Here is an 8,036-nt window from a genome sequence, read left to right on the forward strand (position 1 = left end):
ACGTCGAAATGGGCATTCAAATCATACAAATTTCAAATCGTAGTCGGTGACAGTTACCAACCGCTTTTTCCCCGAAATGTCACTAGTATATAACGTTAAAATGGCTTGAAATGGAGGGATGTCACCAGAAAACGAATCCACTGTTTCCTACAGAAAAAATGTTGATGATTGAACTGAAAAGTTTCAAAGAAGGTGAAATGAGATGTGAAAGTGTATTTTTCTATATGTTTCATTGTGTAAGAAGCAGAAAAGTTGCAATTTTCGAAAATTTTGAAGGCTGTAGCTATAGTAATGGGAAATACTGTTTTACACCTAAATGTTTTTTTTAATCGGATGGTACAGCCCTTCCGAAATTTCAACACGTTTTTTTACAATGCAGCCAAAGAGCAAATAGACTGTGGAAGATTGCTAGACACTCCACTGAAGAAGAAATCGCACGAGAGGAGCGCTGTGTGGATTGTTGCCAGGTTTACTGTTTTGCATTTGATATTCTCTTTTGACTCTCGAGCTACTCTTCTACTGATGACTAGGTTAACTTTCTATAATAGTAATTAAATAATTGTGAAAATTTCCATAATGTAGTATGTATCTATAAAATACACTTGTATTAATCTACTGTTTTTCATACACAAAATCTACTGGTTAAAATGAAAATCATCTGGCAGCACTGGCCAGACTTTGTGCTTCACAAACACAATATACAAAAAAACCGTATAAAATTCCTTAACACAATATTCATTGAAATAAAAGGTAAAACTGAAATCTCTGGCGTAGAATGAATCAATAACAAACCAGAAATGCAATACTTCAGAAGATGACGACTGCGTTGGTGATATGCGCTCTACTTTCTAATGAATGAATCTACTTGAAAAGGTCAGATAAATATACTCAACTATGAAGTTAACTAGTTTAGTGATTTTAATTTCTCTTGACATGGTATCCCTTTTTACTAATATTCCTATAGATCTATTGATGGGTACAATTAGAAGAAAATGGGAAATCATTTCAAACTTTCCCACTTTACCCATACACCTTTTTCATGGAAGTTTTTGAATTCTGTATAGATTTCAATTATTTTTATTACAATGGATCTTTTTACAAACAAATTTTTGGGTTGGGAATATGGGAATGGGCAATTGTAAGTCACCCATTTGTGCGGACTTGATCATGGCAGAACTACAAAATATATGCATTAAAAAGTTGTCATTTTCATTGACTTTTTCCAAAAGATAAGATATGTTTACGATATTGTTACTTCCATTCCAAAAAATAAACAAACTGAAATATTAGACATCTGTTAAACTAGGAATGCTACTCAATACCGAAAAAATAAAAGTGGCTTTTTCAAATGAAAATACAGTTGGAAAGCATTTTTTCTCGAAACAAAAACACCACAAGAAATACAATCCAATATTGTGTACAAATTGAACTTTGGAACCTGTCATAAATAATGATATGTTGGTCAAACCGAACGGTATCTTGAAACAAGATTTTCAGAACACATGAGAGAGACTTTAAGAAACTGAATATAAAAAATCCCACAGCTCTCGTTGAACATAAAAAAGAATATGGACACATTTCTGATTTTGATCATCCAACTTTTCTAGATGTTCAACCATTTTTATCCAAAAGACTTTTGAGCGAAATGCAATAGTGTTAACACTAGAAGAGATGTCGATTGCCTTAATACTGCTTATTTCAATTTGATACGTAAAATATCTGAATAATTTACACTTTTTTCATTCTTTTTCTTTCTGCCATCGATTTAAAAACAGACACCACCTTATCAGAATCACAGATAAAGCCATTCGTTTGTTTCATGTCGTTTTGTGTTGGTGTTGTCTCGGAAATTTGTTGTTGCAATGTTTTTTATTTTTATTTTTCAAATACGTATCAAATATGTCCGATGATTTGTGACAAATCACATCTATTTCATTTATTTCCATTTTAACTAGTATCGTTTCGCCATCTGGTGCATTTTCTCGGTAACTTATCCGCCGCAGTGAAGGCCGATTCCAGTTGTTTACAGTTTTCTACCGTCCTTAATCATAAGTAGATTTCATTTTGACGGTTTTTTTTGCATTGGCAAAGTATTTCCAGGGTCAGGTTTTTTATGAACGACTGTCGAGATTCTTTTTCGTCTCTAGAGACCTGAGTGAGAACGGTTTTTGATGCGCCATATTTGCTCGATTGTTCGAAGATTCTTCTTGTTTGCTCTTTAAAGTGAACTTCGTTCTAAATTACCTTACTGTGGTCCTTAAGGACAAGATTCACCGTCGAGTCCCGTGCCTGTAATTATTTTAGGTGGGTAATGGTTTTTATTACTCTAAACGATGTAACACGTGTGTGAAGTTTTTATTAACTACTTTTAACTATTTTATTAAAACATTTGTAATTATTTTAGAACTAAGTCAACAACCAAATAAGTACTCTGTCTCCCCCTCGAACTGAAAATAGATTGTTTCGCATCTTATCCTGTGTCTCATTGGATCAGCAGCAATCCCTTTCAAAAAACCCTGATATTGAACCCTTACAGGTTTTTAAAATAGTGTTATTATCAACACGAAAAAACTACTTTTCAGTGAATAATTTAATTAAGAACTCATTATTTCTTGTGAAATTGAAACGATAATAATCGTATAAGGTTCGTGGAAGGTATGTATATTTATGAAAATTCATTGTTACAGAGCCCCGAAGAAGAATTTAATTAAATTCGAAACGTCAGCAAGAATACATTTATTTATTTATTTTTTAAATTGATCCTATTACCCAACCAACCCCTTTTTCAGGATACTCAACTATTCTTACCTGGAAATAAACAGATTAAATAATGGCGAATTCAGTTCAGTTTGATCGTTTATAAGATATTGAGAGTTTTTGAATTTGTTTATCTTCATACTCTCCAACAGGATAAGTTTCAAACCTTTCTTCTGGAAATGGAGGGGCTTGAATTCATGGTTGAACTCATGTCCATTTTCAGAGTATGTAAATGAAAAAAGCGAGCACGAGCGAACAAGAGTGAACGAGCATTCTGCATCATTAATCGTCTGGTGAGTACGGGCTAGCGAGCGAGCGAACGTATGCGAACATTAATATGTCGAGCAAACATACACGAATGCTCGCTTTTTTGGTGAATACGCACCTTAAGATACCCATTAAATATGTTTCATGAATGCTTCGTTTTTGACCAAACATTCAACAACCACTTTTCAAGTCACTCAATGAAATCAGTTCAGTTGACTCAAGCACGTGAATACACCTTCGTTAATTAAAATTTAGTTGATTTGATCCCTAATTCAATATGTAGTACTCATTACTCAACCTGAACCTAAAATTCCAGAAATCCATATCAACTTTGATTAAATAAGATACCTACCTAATTAGTACTTACCTACCTACTATATAACACGAAATAAAAATACTGAAATTGAAATGCACTAAAATTAAAATACATTTCGAATTCATAGAATTTGGGTAGACTATTGCTGCTGCAAACAACGAAGTATATTTTCTCTATTTTGAATCCTAAAGAACAACAAATGTTGAAAGACTCATCAATAGTCATCTCATCAATCACCGCCATCTAGTTGTCAATATATTAACAAATACAGGTGAACCTAGACTCTTCGAACAACGCGAAGACAACTATAATACCAGACATTACCAATTCCTAAAATTATCAATAGATGGTGATCAAAACAAACATATTTTCGCCATTTTAACTTTTAACATATTATTTGCAACAGGTTAACGTTTCATATACGATTTTAATTGAAGGTGAAGGTGAAGACAAAAAAATGATTTATAATTTATAAAATAAATTTATGAAATGAAGAAAAATAAGAACTAAGAAGATTCGGTACCTGTAAAGTCTATTGATATCTTTTCTGGTGGGATATTTTCATACACTTGCTTCTTTTATCGACTGACAGGAGAAGTGAAGTAGAGATAATCTGTTAAAAATCTGTAAATCTGTTAAAATATGTTTTTCCGTTAACCATCTGTTGTCACCTACGAACGATCACTCTCAAAAGATGCCTTACATATATTCGGGATAAACTTCATTCAACTGCCGATCCAAATTCATTTTGAAGATACTAAATGTATCAGAACTTGACGAATAATGAAGTATACAGTGTGTACCACTTTTAACCCCGTATGTCTGTTCTTGAAAATACGAGTTCGAGAAGCTTTGAAGAGTGGGTGGACAGGGCAAATACCACAATTCGATCAATAATAAATGTTGGTCTCCAAAAATTTCTTCATACGAAATATTGTGGAAGGATAAGTGATGAAAATCATGTTTACACGAATGAAAATTGTCATAACCACTGAAATTTTCATTTTTCCGAAAAGATAATTTCCCTAAATTGATGGATGTAGCCCTTACTACGTGATAGGAAAACATAATGAAGAGAATAGAATTGAAACTTTCTGTTTTTTTACCACTTTTATTAATAAAAAAAGTGGTAGAAACATAGAAAGTTTCAATTCTTTTTTCTTCAAGATAATTTTCCATTTTCAATAACCATTTTTATCCGATCTGGTATAAGTTTTAAATTTGAGAATTAATCAGAACATAATTTCGATATTATTCAAAAAAGATATTCAATAAAATACGGCGTGCGCTTCTCAAAAATACAAAATGCCATTTTTTTCACCCTTATAAATATTCAATTGGAAATAATTAAGAATGAGCTTTGTCGAAAAAAAAGTCAGTTTGGGATTCACGAGAATTTGTTTATAGGTATATAAAACACATTTTCAGCTCATTTTTCTACAACTACTATTTGGGAATTTTTATATTACATTTTGTCTTTTTGGGGATGCTGAATCTCAGAATGGAATCGGTTTGCATTTATACTTACCCCTAATATAATTAATGAAAATAGTGTTTATAATATAGTACTTACGTCAAAATGAGAGACATTTTTCATATAGATAATCTAATTCGATTGCATGATTTATATTTTTATGTATCACAGTGATACATTTATATGAAGAGTCAGCATTTTTTGCATAGATCAAATATATTATATAAATGGCAAGTTAATATAGCTAATGTTACTTGTAGCCCTATCAACATGAATGAGTAATATTAACCCACCCAATATACCTACTATCAGAATCGAAAACCATCTACTGCGCACTAAAGGATCACAGAGGCAAAGTGACCTTGACATGCAAAATTTAATTTCCCATAATCCTTTAATCTTACTCGGAGAAAGTAAGTGGGGTCATTTATAACTATTCTTCTTTTATTATCTCCAGATGTAAGTTTAACCTCCATCGCTTTCTAAAATAAAATAATTGTTATGTTTGCTTTCACCTAAAAGTTAAAACCGAAATTTTCACTTTAAGCTACAAAGTGACCTTGACATGCAAAATTTAATTTCACCTAATCCTTCAATCTTACTGGGAGAAAGTAAGTAGAGTCATTTATAATTATTTTTTTTATTATACCTAGGTGTAAATTTAACCTCCATCGCTTCTTGAAGTGAAATAATTGTGTTATACGCTTGCTGTCACCAAAAAGTTACAACCAAATCATTCAGTTAGTATGCATCCTTTTCATCATAACCAAAATTTTCACTTTAAGCTATTTGTGAAGTAAAATATTTGTTGTTTTATATATTTCTTTATTTCTTCTTCTTTATTTCTTCTTCTCCTGAATTGAATGTAAAATATAATTTCAAAAATAAGAAATTATTATGTTTTCCGAAATATTTTTATGACTTTGTAATTACTAATTAAAACATCCTAAATTTAGTTTTATCGATCATTCATAACCTTTTATTTTACAACACTGTAAATGAATAAAGGTGTTAACCAGGCATTAATATTTGCTATGAAATTGCCGATACTTGATGAAAATCCATAACTTATTCAAATGAGACTTCATTTAACAGTTTGATCCAATATCTTCTGAATACAACAATAATCTGTGTTTTAGGTAGTGGTGACCATGTCGTCTTCCCTCACGAACACGCTATTTAGATCGACCGTAAACCTAAACACGAATATCTTCATTAACTAAGGTCTCAATGACATCCATTACAAAATGGAGTTTCAACTTCGGCCTCCGAAAAAAAAAAATCTGTCTCTTAATGCAGAACCCGTAAACTTGGATCATGCATGCAACTATCGAACTCAGCCGACTCAGCGACGTATTCAAGATGTTTTTCGGGTTGGGAGAGGGGAGGAAATATGGAGAATTCCTACATTGAATGAATACGTCACTGAGTGACGGCACTCCTTACGGAAACTTCATCTATATGATTTACAGAAAACCCGAACCCTAATTATAAAAAATGACAGAAATGTTTCAACGGTGGTCCTTTGCATGTTTCAATCTTCAGCATCGACCGTAGAATGAAAATTTGAGATTTTTTTTGTAAATTTACATACCAACAGGCAAATAAGTGGCAATGACAACTCCTCTTACGATTACGGTATCCAAGAATCAGCCAATGGTGCTAAAATGATATTGGTTGTTCACGTTAGAGAATGACATCCACAAACCACCTACTCTCTCGTAGTTTGTGATGACATCACAAGATGACAAGTTACGGCGTTGCCAACATGTGCACTATTTCGAACTTTTAAATTTTTTGTACTGTTGGTGTTTTATTTATATTATCCTTACTTACTTTTAGTATCTGTTGGGACTATTTCGACAATGCTTTAGGCATATTGAATATACGCAGGTCTTATCAAACGAAATGATTAGTTCTGATATGAAAAGAAAGACTGACAGTTTTCGAGTTTTTTTCGAATCGGCAACGTCTAAAATTTTACTATCAGTTGAGCAACTTACAAAATTAAATGTTACTAGTTTCATTGCTGTTGAACGCATTTCAGTGGGAATTTTAACTTTGTTATGTTGGATATACAAAATTACCAAAAATGACGTCATTCTTTTCTTAACGTGCACAGCCTATGATGGTCCCAATTTGACGAAAAAATATCGTCATTGTTAATCCTCTTCTGAACACAAATTTGCCGTGTTTGAATTTGGTTGATCGAAATAATGATAATAAATGGAAAATAACTCTTCCCGCAGTAGGTATCAATGCAAACTTTGACAGATCTTATCATTCGAACTGTGGATCTGACGGGAAAACAGATTTTCAAAGACGCTAGCCGTTTCAATCCTACTTTACTAATTCGGAGTATCTGTTGAAATTCAACGTTATGGCTCAACTCAAAAACGTATGCACCTTGATTCACTCTCCTTCCCACGATACCCGATGAAAGGAGAGTAGACTTCTGATTGAGTTTAGGGTGTCTGATTAAATGAGAGAATGGATCTCGTTGGATCCTGAAATATCACCTGGAGTTTGTATCACCAATTTCTTATTGCCTGCAATGATCATGAATGCATTTCAGTGTTTTGATGAGAGAAGCAAAAAATAACTAGATGTTTGTTTCAGTTGTTTTCAGTAAACTACATCAAAAAGTAATATCCTTATCTTCCGTTATCTCAGTAGAGCCTCTTGGAGGGTGTAGGGGAACAAGGTGATAACCATAATGACAATTCAAGAATCCAGTAGAGGAATAACTTGTTATAATGGTTGAAGGAAAAACAGGAACAGGCTTTAACCTTAATAGGTATCTTTTCGAGGTCCCAGAATCTCTAGAGTTAGATACTTTGCTTTGTCACGACAGACGGTTCACCTAATATGAATGGTCTCAAATACAAGCCAGATTTGTCTTGATTATGTAGTGTTCTTTCTCTATCTTAGCAGCTATATTTTAGCACCTTTCTAACTTGTACTTCTTGTGAATTTTTGTAAATTCAACATATACTTCATGAAAATTATGAATTCAAATTGTTGTCATTGGTTTACTTTTTTCACATATTTTTTCTTCACAAATCATGTCCTTCAACATCAATTTCATTTTCTGGAACATATCATATACATGATTTTCACATGTTTTTACTGTTATTATTTCAGTTCTGTTTTTCTCTCCATCCTTACAAACAGGAAATGATCAACGTTTTCAAGAGTTTTTTCACAATCCTGCAAGATTAA

At 32.6% G+C, this 8,036-nt stretch overlaps 1 long non-coding RNA gene across 1 annotated transcript; it reads left to right on the forward strand.

Moving 5' to 3' along the window:
• Window positions 1-2,080: 2,080 nt before the first annotated feature.
• On the forward strand, window positions 2,081-2,473 carry LOC141483536 (uncharacterized). Its single transcript, XR_012466143.1, has 2 exons — window positions 2,081-2,304; window positions 2,405-2,473. It is a non-coding gene; the product is annotated as an uncharacterized lncRNA (long non-coding RNA).
• Window positions 2,474-8,036: the final 5,563 nt, after the last annotated feature.

Source organism: Leptinotarsa decemlineata, unplaced genomic scaffold (genome assembly GCF_025532065.1).
Source record: "Leptinotarsa decemlineata unplaced genomic scaffold, Ldec_3_MD MMD2_tig00003736_RagTag_RagTag, whole genome shotgun sequence".
NCBI classification, from domain to species: domain Eukaryota; kingdom Metazoa; phylum Arthropoda; class Insecta; order Coleoptera; family Chrysomelidae; genus Leptinotarsa; species Leptinotarsa decemlineata.